Source organism: Schistocerca gregaria, unplaced genomic scaffold (assembly GCF_023897955.1).
Source record: "Schistocerca gregaria isolate iqSchGreg1 unplaced genomic scaffold, iqSchGreg1.2 ptg000932l, whole genome shotgun sequence".
In the NCBI taxonomy this organism is placed as follows: domain Eukaryota; kingdom Metazoa; phylum Arthropoda; class Insecta; order Orthoptera; family Acrididae; genus Schistocerca; species Schistocerca gregaria.
This window is the reverse complement of record NW_026062287.1, coordinates 245,001-256,188: the sequence shown is the minus strand read 5'-3', so window position 1 is coordinate 256,188 and position 11,188 is coordinate 245,001. Positions and strand designations below refer to the sequence as shown.

At 51.4% G+C, this 11,188-nt stretch overlaps 1 non-coding gene across 1 annotated transcript; it reads right to left on the bottom strand.

Moving 5' to 3' along the window:
• Positions 1-521: 521 nt before the first annotated feature.
• On the bottom strand, positions 522-676 carry LOC126325665 (5.8S ribosomal RNA). Its single transcript, XR_007560262.1, has one exon. It is a non-coding gene; the product is annotated as a 5.8S ribosomal RNA (ribosomal RNA).
• Between the last annotated feature and the right edge of the window lie 10,512 nt (positions 677-11,188).

Genomic DNA, 11,188 nt, shown 5'->3' with positions numbered 1-11,188 from the left:
AGTCTCAGATGGAGTTTACCACCCACTTGGAGCTGCACTCTCAAGCAACCCGACTCGAAGGAGAGGTCCCGCCGACGCTCGCACCGGCCGCTACGGGCCTGGCACCCTCTACGGGCCGTGGCCTCATTCAAGTTGGACTTGGGCTCGGCGCGAGGCGTCGGGGTAGTGGACCCTCCCAAACACCACATGCCACGACAGGCGGCAGCCTGCGGGGTTCGGTGCTGGACTCTTCCCTGTTCGCTCGCCGCTACTGGGGGAATCCTTGTTAGTTTCTTTTCCTCCGCTTAGTAATATGCTTAAATTCAGCGGGTAGTCTCGCCTGCTCTGAGGTCGTTGTACGAGGTGTCGCACGCCACACCGCCAGCCGGCTGTGCACGCTACCGAGAAAGTACCGGTATGCGAACCGCCAGGCGACGGGCGCGCATCGCACGTTTAAGGAGACGCGGCCGGCCACACAGGCGACCACGACACTCCCACGTCTCCGAAGCGGGACAAACGCCGCGCGCTTCAGTATACGTAGCCGACCCTCAGCCAGACGTGGCCCGGGAACGGAATCCATGGACCGCAATGTGCGTTCGAAACGTCGATGTTCATGTGTCCTGCAGTTCACATGTCGACGCGCAATTTGCTGCGTTCTTCATCGACCCACGAGCCGAGTGATCCACCGTCCTGGGTGATCTTTTCCTTTTCAGTCTCCCACTGTCTCTTTCAAGACAGTAGCATTTGCGGGACTGAGGCGTCTGACGGCCCCTGTTCCACTATTTTTTTGTGTCCAACGGCCTCACAGCCGATGGGCGTCGTACGGCTCCACACCGGAGCGGACAGGCACTCGGGCGAACGTCATTCAAAACCGGCGCCAGGCGCCAGGTACCGCAGGCCAGCCGCTCCAGAGCTTCAGCGCTCGTACCACACAACAACAACAACACTTCCGCTAGTTTTGAGAGGCACGCGTGGTTCCGCACGCGGCGCACGGCCACTGCCGTACAGGTAGCGTGTTGCGCGACACGACACGCACATCGAAAGACATGCAGTCTAGTCGGTAATGATCCTTCCGCAGGTTCACCTACGGAAACCTTGTTACGACTTTTACTTCCTCTAAATGATCAAGTTTGGTCATCTTTCCGGTAGCATCGGCAACGACAGAGTCGATGCCGCGTACCAGTCCGAAGACCTCACTAAATCATTCAATCGGTAGTAGCGACGGGCGGTGTGTACAAAGGGCAGGGACGTAATCAACGCGAGCTTATGACTCGCGCTTACTGGGAATTCCTCGTTCATGGGGAACAATTGCAAGCCCCAATCCCTAGCACGAAGGAGGTTCAGCGGGTTACCCCGACCTTTCGGCCTAGGAAGACACGCTGATTCCTTCAGTGTAGCGCGCGTGCGGCCCAGAACATCTAAGGGCATCACAGACCTGTTATTGCTCAATCTCGTGCGGCTAGAAGCCGCCTGTCCCTCTAAGAAGAAAAGTAATCGCTGACAGCACGAAGGATGTCACGCGACTAGTTAGCAGGCTAGAGTCTCGTTCGTTATCGGAATTAACCAGACAAATCGCTCCACCAACTAAGAACGGCCATGCACCACCACCCACCGAATCAAGAAAGAGCTATCAATCTGTCAATCCTTCCGGTGTCCGGGCCTGGTGAGGTTTCCCGTGTTGAGTCAAATTAAGCCGCAGGCTCCACTCCTGGTGGTGCCCTTCCGTCAATTCCTTTAAGTTTCAGCTTTGCAACCATACTTCCCCCGGAACCCAAAAGCTTTGGTTTCCCGGAGGCTGCCCGCCGAGTCATCGGAGGAACTGCGGCGGATCGCTGGCTGGCATCGTTTATGGTTAGAACTAGGGCGGTATCTGATCGCCTTCGAACCTCTAACTTTCGTTCTTGATTAATGAAAACATACTTGGCAAATGCTTTCGCTTCTGTTCGTCTTGCGACGATCCAAGAATTTCACCTCTAACGTCGCAATACGAATGCCCCCGCCTGTCCCTATTAATCATTACCTCGGGTTCCGAAAACCAACAAAATAGAACCGAGGTCCTATTCCATTATTCCATGCACACAGTATTCAGGCGGGCTTGCCTGCTTTAAGCACTCTAATTTGTTCAAAGTAAACGTGCCGGCCCACCGAGACACTCAACAAAGAGCACCCTGGTAGGATTTAAACGGGGTCCGCCTCGGGACGCGAAAGCACCCCTTCGGCTCGCCCCACCGGCAGGACGTCCCACGATACATGCCAGTTAAACACCGACGGGCGGTGAACCAACAGCGTGGGACACAAATCCAACTACGAGCTTTTTAACCGCAACAACTTTAATATACGCTATTGGAGCTGGAATTACCGCGGCTGCTGGCACCAGACTTGCCCTCCAATAGATACTCGTTAAAGGATTTAAAGTGTACTCATTCCGATTACGGGGCCTCGGATGAGTCCCGTATCGTTATTTTTCGTCACTACCTCCCCGTGCCGGGAGTGGGTAATTTGCGCGCCTGCTGCCTTCCTTGGATGTGGTAGCCGTTTCTCAGGCTCCCTCTCCGGAATCGAACCCTGATTCCCCGTTACCCGTTACAACCATGGTAGGCGCAGAACCTACCATCGACAGTTGATAAGGCAGACATTTGAAAGATGCGTCGCCGGTACGAGGACCGTGCGATCAGCCCAAAGTTATTCAGAGTCACCAAGGCAAACGGACCAGACAAGCCAATCCGATTGGTTTTGATCTAATAAAAGCGTCCCTTCCATCTCTGGTCGGGACTCTGTTTTTTTTTTTTTTTTTTTTTTTTTTTTTTTTTTTTAAAAAAAAAATTCTTTATTTCCATAAACAATGTTAATTTTACATCTAGCCCACTGCCTTATTTGATTAGTGGGCCAAGTTAGTTATACAAGGGTAATTAGCAGCTAATTCTAAGTTCTATGTAGTAACTAGTTAGTATATAAGTGAACAGTAAGCAATGGGCAACATTATTGTTAGTCTACTACAAACATTTTATCTTTAGACTAGTTACTAATCCTACAGCGTTACAGTTGTGTCAGCTAATTTATATAAACCTACTGTAAAGCCTTGCTCATTGAGCTAACCCCAATGAGCGTGCCCCTGACACTGGGCAGGCCGAGATGGTGATCGCTGCAGGTTACTAATAATAAAATCTAAAAACTAAGTCCTACAACTAAACTTATCCTAATGTCAAGTCCGGTGCGTTGTCTGGTTTGGTAAGGCTGCACCCCACCCCCCCAGAATCCTGTGGCGCGGCGGATTCAGACTGAGGAAGTCGGCCTTTCCGCGCCCAGGCGGTTTGGGAGTAGGGTATCATACTCTATCTGTGTCCTGGGTTATCTCTTTTTGTGCTACTATAGGTCTTTCAGGTAGTCCTTTAGGACTTTCTGAGATACCGCGTTAGCCAGTTTGTTTATGATGTCGAAAGTGTCGCGATGTCTGATTAGTCTAAAAGTGTCGTTATGTGGTAGTTGGTCCCGCAGTACTGAGGCCACATCATTGAAAAGGGGGCACTCGTAGACTACATGGTCAGGAGTACCCTCCGGAACACCACAGTCACACGCAGGTGTCGCCTTTTTACCAAATCGACATAGATATGTCGAGTACGGTCCATGCCCAGTGAGGAAGTGGATGAGTCCCCGGGATGGATCGAAATGTGACATTTCCATCCTTTCCCTAACATCTGGTAGGAGCTCAAAGGTACGACGCCCTGTTTCTTCGGTTTCCCACGAAAGTTGCCATAGCAGCTCCCCTTTTTTCCTAATTTCTACTTTATTTTCTGTCCTGCTGCCCAGAATTTCCTCGGTTTTTTCCAAATTCCCCTTTTTAGTCCAGTACCAAGCGGCCTGCTCCCGAATTTTGATATCCAGGGGGCAAAGCCCCATAATAACTAACAGGGCTCCTCCCGGTGTAGTTCTGTATGCCCCCACTGATCTCAGGATCATATTTCTCTGCACTCTCCTCACTGTCATGGCGGGCACCACCCTCGTGAGCCTGTGTGCCCAGACTCCAGATCCGTAACCCACTATGGATGTTAGTATACTGTTATGATAGAGTTTGATGAGATGTGGTGGAAGATGAAACCGCTTATGCCCAATGGAGATGAGGTTGTTGAGTACCTGTAAAGCTCTTTGAGTTACGGTTTCAATGTGTCTACTGAAAGTCCACCTTTCATCAATGATGATACCTAGATAGCGTGTCTCACGTCGCCGGAGAACTGGTGATCCATCTATCCTAACAGTTGGGTTACGAGCTAATTGTCCCTTTAGAAGAAGATAGGTAGACTTGGCCGGTGAAATTGTCATTTTTGTCTTGCGGCACCACAGTTGGAGTGTGTTTATTGCTCTCTCGATCTTAGGCTCTATGTCCTCTCGGCTACGGCCGCCGACCAGTAGGAGGAGATCATCTGCGTAGGCTATCACCTCCAGCACTTCGTCGCTTTGTTGTAATGTATCTAGTAAGGGTTCCATGTGGATGTCCCAGAACAGCGGACCCAGTACGGAACCCTGGGGACATCCCTTGGTGATAGTTTTCCTTACTCTTGTGCTAGCAGATGATAGCCAGACCTCCCGATCTTCACAATAGCTCCTCAGACAGCCATATAGCGGCCCTGGACACTCCTTCTCCCTTAAGCAGGAGAAGAGCGAAGGCCACCACAGGTTGTCGAAGGCGCCACTTATATCCACCATGATGCCAACAACGTACTTGTACGGGGTAGAGCCGCAGACCTCGGCCGCCAGGGCGATTGCATCAGATGCCGATCGTCCAGACCTGAAGCCAAACTGCCTGTTGCTCATTCCGCACAGCACTCGGTGTGCCGCCAGTCTATCAGCCAGAAGTCTCTCCAGAATCTTCCCAAGCAGATCAAGCAGGCAGATAGGTCTATAAGATTTGGTTTCTGCTGGGTCTTTGTCAGCCCCTTTCTTTATAATTACCACATTTGCCCTCTTCCATATTCGAGGGAACTTTTTCTGCTTGAGGCATTCGTTATATAAATGAGTTAGAGGGGCGACTATCTGGGGGGCCAGGAATTGCACCACTTCCGCCACAATACCGTCTGGCCCAGGAGCTTTTCCTCTCTTCAGGGAATTTATGTGGCCAGCTACCTCTTCTTCTGAGAATGGGTAGACTGCCATATCATTTTCATACGCATTGTTGTTATTCTCCCGCAGCTGCCGTTGTTCATCTGTCTCATCCGCTGTATCATCAGGCAACAGGGAGTGGAGAAGGACCTCAGCAGTTTCCTGCCAAGACCCCGTCATCCGGTCCCCATGCCTGACGGTTGAAAGCTCCATCGGAGAACGGATCTTTTCCCGGACAAGCCTGTAGGGAACTCCCCATGGGTCTAATGCTAGTTGGTTCAGAACAAAGTGTTCCCAACTTTTTGTTCTAACTTCCCGTAGCTGTTTTTGGAAGTTATCTTTGGCTTCCCGGTAAAGCTGCAGCCATCTTTGTCTTTCTTGCCAGACGACACTGCGCTGGTAGTGCCTCCTGAGCCTTCTGACCGACCGGCGCATCTCCTCTAGTTCAGCAGACCATGGTGATGGAGAGGCCGCCATGGCCCTCCTCCTAGTAGGTACGGCTGCCTTGACTGCTCGAGTTATTACTGAGACCAGTTCTTCGGCTCTGTTGTCAACGTCAAAGTGTCTGTGGTCGTCACCTTCTGATATCGGAGGAATGTCGCACTCCCCAGCAAGTCTCTCCCAGTCGGCTCTATTGTAATTGTATTGTATTTCCCACCCCATGGCCCAGCGGCTCTCGCCATCTCCTATGTTGAAAGTAATAAGATTGTGGTCACTTGTAGTGGCATTCTCAACTACTTTCCATTGCTGGATTAGGTATGCTGCGTTTGGCGTAGCCAGGGTCACGTCGATGTTTGTGCCTTGGCCCCCTCCCGCCGCATAGGTCGGAGGGTTGCCTGGCTTGTTAGCCACTACAAGCTGCAAGGCCATGATGGCTTCTTCTGCCTTCTCTCCATTGGGATCCCTGGTGCCACTGTACCATAAGGGGGATTTGGCATTCATATCGGCAGTCACAAATGTTTTCCGCCCCCGCAACGCCGTGATAGCTGTGGTGAGATGAGCTAGGTGTCTTTCAATATCATCACCATATTGAAAGTATGTGTTGATCATAATAATAGCTCCTGCTGGAGATTGCAGCTCCACGACGTTGCAGTGGCTGGTTGTGAACTGCGTTAGAACTGTAGCCCTTATCAGTTTGTTAGTGATAATAATTGCCGCTTTTGGGTCTTCACCTCTGCAGACGACTTGCCAGGTCGCAGCTGTGAAAGCAATCTTCCCGTTTAGGGAGTACGGCTCCTGCAGGCAGACCACATCCAGTCTCCTCTCCCCCACTTCCCTTCGCAACTCCTGCATGACAAGTCTGCTGTTATGGGTGTTTAGTTGGCCAATGGTGATTTTCGTCATGTAGTTGTCTATGGAGTGTATGTGTGAATCCTGTCATGAGGCCATGTTTTGTTCCAGTCGAATGTGATACGTCCATTTGCCAGAACAGCTTGTCGATAAATTTCATTCAGGTCGAATTTTTCTCCACGTCTGTCAAAGACTTTCTTTAGTAGGTCACGCAGGGCTCCGAAGTCAGTGGGGAGATTCACTGACTTGAGTTGAATTCTGTCCACAGCCTCCATTACCGAGAAGGTGACTCTCTGTCCATATTCATGTCCCACCCGAACCACATGTCTCAAGGCAGTGGTCAGGGTAGTCGGCTGCTCCAGCCTCGCCAGTTGCATGGTGAGTTCCAGGTTTGGATAGACTCTGACTGGATCGACAGGTGGCAGTCTCACTACAGGATCTTTTATTGCATCTGGTTCACTTGAACTAGTTATTTTATTTTCTTGAACTGGTTGTTTTGTTGTTATATTTAATTCTGCTGAGACTGCCACCGTCTCTGGTACAGGATGCCGTTGCCGTAGGTCTTTTGTCGGCCTTGTTTCCCTGCTTGGGGAGGAGGGGAGCGTGACTGCCAGAGGCATCGTTTGTGTCCCTCTATCCGTAGTGGTAGAGTCGGTTTGAGTGCTTTTATCTACGGTTCTGGCTGTGGTGCCCATGTGCAGCCTCAAGAAAAGCTTGAAAGCACTCGCCCTCAGGGCATCCCTCCTCCTTTTGCTAGGGGATTTCCTTTTGGGCATCCTGTTGGCTTTGGTTTGATCAGCCATAGTCTATTCTTGAAATGAGCCTTTGTTCCAGAAGTCTGTAGGTGGGGCAGCTACGTCCCGTGGTACCACAGGGCTTTTTACCCCGTCTCTTGCAGGGGATACAAACCGCCGCAGCCCTACAGTCCTTCCTGACGTGGCCATCCTCGCCACATTTCGAGCAGGCCGACCCCCTGGTACAGTGCCTCAAAACGTGGTCGAGATCTCCACAATTGTGGCAACGCGGTACGACCAGAAAGTCGCGTGTGTTAATGGCGTGAAAGCCGACATATAGTCTGCCCATTGCTGTAATTCTTTTCCACATGTGAGCGGAGACCTCGGCAACGTGATGGACCACATCACGGTCCCGAGGCCCGGTTTTGAATCTCAAATTGAAGTTTGCTTTAAATTCTTCTTCTGTCATATCATCAAAATTTTGAGCCTTTATAGATTTTTGCAGTTCTTCATTCGTCATGACTGTTGGTACATCATACAAGATGACCAATGGGTTTCTTTTCCTCGGTGGCTCGCATTTGACCACCGAGTTTAGTTTTGCATTATTTAACAGTTTCTCTTTGTCTTCTTCTGAAGCTACTTCAACAATGACAGAGTTTCTGCTGGGTTTTACCTTATTTATTTTAATTTTGTCTTTAGCTGGATTGATAGTTGTCGTAAGCAATTCCTGTATTCTTTTTACGCTAGTGTCTTGGCCTGGTAGGGTTCTTAGGAATACCGTTGTGTCAGATCTTTTAGTAACTTTTGCAATGGTATCCTTTGTAGTCTGCGGTTTTGGTGGCGCTTGTGCGACCACCGCCGCCCAGGTCTTTCCGGGTTGTTTCCTTAGTCTCTCATTTTCTTTTGTCAGTTCTTCCACTCGGCCCTCAAGCTTGGCGTTTGCGATAGCCCACGCCGCCAGTTCATTTTTGATTATAGTCAGAGCCGCTTGACTAATTTTACCATTTTTAATATGTTGCTCGAGGAGCAATGATATTCTCGTGTGTCTTTGTAGAACGTTTTCCTCAGTTGCCTGTCCCGACTCGTCCTGAGGAGCGGGTTCAGACATCACGGAAGCTCGCGTTGGCGCACTCGAATCACTCGTTTCTGGTGTATCGGGACTCTGTTTGCATGTATTAGCTCTAGAATTACCACAGTTATCCAAGTAACGTGGGTACGATCTAAGGAACCATAACTGATTTAATGAGCCATTCGCGGTTTCACCTTAATGCGGCTTGTACTGAGACATGCATGGCTTAATCTTTGAGACAAGCATATGACTACTGGCAGGATCAACCAGGGAGCTGCGTCAACTAGATTTGAGCAGCCGGCCGCCCGGGAGTGTGTCCCGGGGGCCCGCGCGAACACGCAAGCGTCCGCTCAATTATTCTGCAAACAGGAGGAGGCCGAGCTCCCCTGCACGATACACCTCGAAACCCTCTCAGGTCCCGGCGGCGCGCAGCGCCGTCCTAGGTACTTGGTCGGTTTCGAGAGAGGCGCAATCGCCCGGAGTTAGGCGAGTAGACGGTTTTAGTGCGAACACCCTTGCTCCCAACTGAGCTTGCCGCTGCCGACAGAGGCCCGGGAGCGTGCTGTCGTGGCATTGCCGGCGGGAGACAACACGCGCCACCTATGGTGACCGGCAGCTCCAACGCCAGCGCCACACAAGGGCAAAGCCCCACTTGGGTGCAGAAGCGAACTCTCCCAGCACAGCGCACGCGCCAACACGTCCGCACAACTGCGATACAAACCACCTGCGAGAACCGCTGGGGCGACCGAGCAGCAGACGGCGTCGCGGCGCCGAGTGCCAGGCGGCGGCGCATCCTCAACGCACACAGTCCTCAATCAGACCAGCACACTGCAGATGTCCACCGCGCTTCGCACCGGGCTCGGCTGAACCAACTTTGGCCGCCAGGCGCCGCGTGCAGGGTGCGCCGCAGCGTAGCTGCGCCGCCTGCCGGGCCCGTCGGCTGGCGCTCCTGCCACTCGGCGCCCCCCACCAGCCGGCTGTTGCGCGTGCGCCCACGCAGCGCGCGGCCAACACGCCGGGCGGCCCCCCTTCACCGGCCGGGAACAGTCCCACCAAGCCACCGCCGCGTATCGCTTCATACCCACATGGGCCTAGTCACGTGTGTGGATGTGGCGGGTACCGCTGAAACAACCGGTTAATAGCTGTACCGATCGTCGCCATCACAGATTCACCTCCAGCGTGAACAACCGCTCAACAACGGATTTCCAGTTCATTTGCGTATCTTGGGCAGTAAACGTAGATGTCCACCTACATTTGCGAATTCAACAATTCTTGCATGCCAGGATGTCATGTGTCACGACACGCTACATCAGACCACATACACACTGCGACATGTGCAGAAGAGAACACGTGGAAGGTGGCCCGCGCAAGTATGCGATGTCCCTTCCGCGATCCACTGTCAACCGGCATCTGCGGCATGTCCCAGATATGGAACGCGGTCCACCAGGGTAGCACTTTGTGTGAGGCAATACGACAAAGTCGGAATACACGCGTCACTACATCAGACGGCTCACGCTGACCTGACCTGACCTGACCTGACCTGACTCACCGCACCACCACCCCCAGCGACCCAGGGTGACATACAATGCGTTCGTACGTTCCTCCCACACGCCTCTACGGCGTACCACAGTGCAACCTAGCTGTTATTGGGAGACGAGACAAGTAGCATCGAGCACAACATATGGAAATCGAGATTCGACACCGTTGGGCACAGCCAGCGTACAGTCACACGTATCACACTACTTCACTCTGTACGTAACTACCGATGATCGGTACAGCGTGTGGGTTACGCGTACGACATCAGCGGACAATGGACACAGACCATACCACGACGTACACTGAGGGCGTCGACATCTGAATGCAACTGAACAGCTGCGAGGCTCATTTAACACTCACACGCCAGACCGACCAGCTTGAGAGGACAGAGACACAAAGAGGGGGACAGAGGGGGGGGGGGCCGATATAGTCCTATTGCAGTACAATTGACAGTGGATAGCGGGAATATGTGGAAAGTAAGCAACACTCGCAAGACATCTACATGAGGATAACAACGACACCAGAGATTCCGAGCAGTGAACTATGTTAGGCAAAGGGACAACGTGGGTTAGGTTAAGGGACAACGTGGGTTAGGTTAAGGGACAACGTGGGTTAGGTTAAGGGACAACGTGGGTTAGGTTAAGGGACAACGTGGGTTAGGTTAAGGGACAACGTGGGTTAGGTTAAGGGACAACGTGGGTTAGGTTAAGGGACAACGTGGGTTAGGTTAAGGGACAACGTGGGTTAGGTTAAGGGACAACGTGGGTTAGGTTAAGGGACAACGTGGGTTAGGTTAAGGGACAACGTGGGTTAGGTTAAGGGACAACGTGGGTTAGGTTAAGGGACAACGTGGGTTAGGTTAAGGGACAACGTGGGTTAGGTTAAGGGACAACGTGGGTTAGGTTAAGGGACAACTTGAGTTAGGTTAAGGGACAACTTGAGTTAGGTTAAGGGACAACTTGAGTTAGGTTAAGGGACAACTTGAGTTAGGTTAAGGGACAACTTGAGTTAGGTTAAGGGACAACTTGAGTTAGGTTAAGGGACAACTTGAGTTAGGTTAAGGGACAACTTGAGTTAGGTTAAGGGACAACTTGAGTTAGGTTAAGGGACAACTTGAGTTAGGTTAAGGGACAACTTGAGTTAGGTTAAGGGACAACTTGAGTTAGGTTAAGGGACAACTTGAGTTAGGTTAAGGGACAACTTGAGTTAGGTTAAGGGACAACTTGAGTTAGGTTAAGGGACAACTTGAGTTAGGTTAAGGGACAACTTGAGTTAGGTTAAGGGACAAATTGAGTTAGGTTAAGGGACAAATTGAGTTAGGTTAAGCGATAATCTGGTACAGCCACAGTTAGGTTAAGCGATGATCTGGTACAGCCACAGTTAGGTTAAGCGATGATCTGGTACAGCCACAGTTAGGTTAAGCGATAATCTGGTACAGCCACAGTTAGGTTAAGCGATAATCTGGTACAGCCACAGTTAGGTTAAG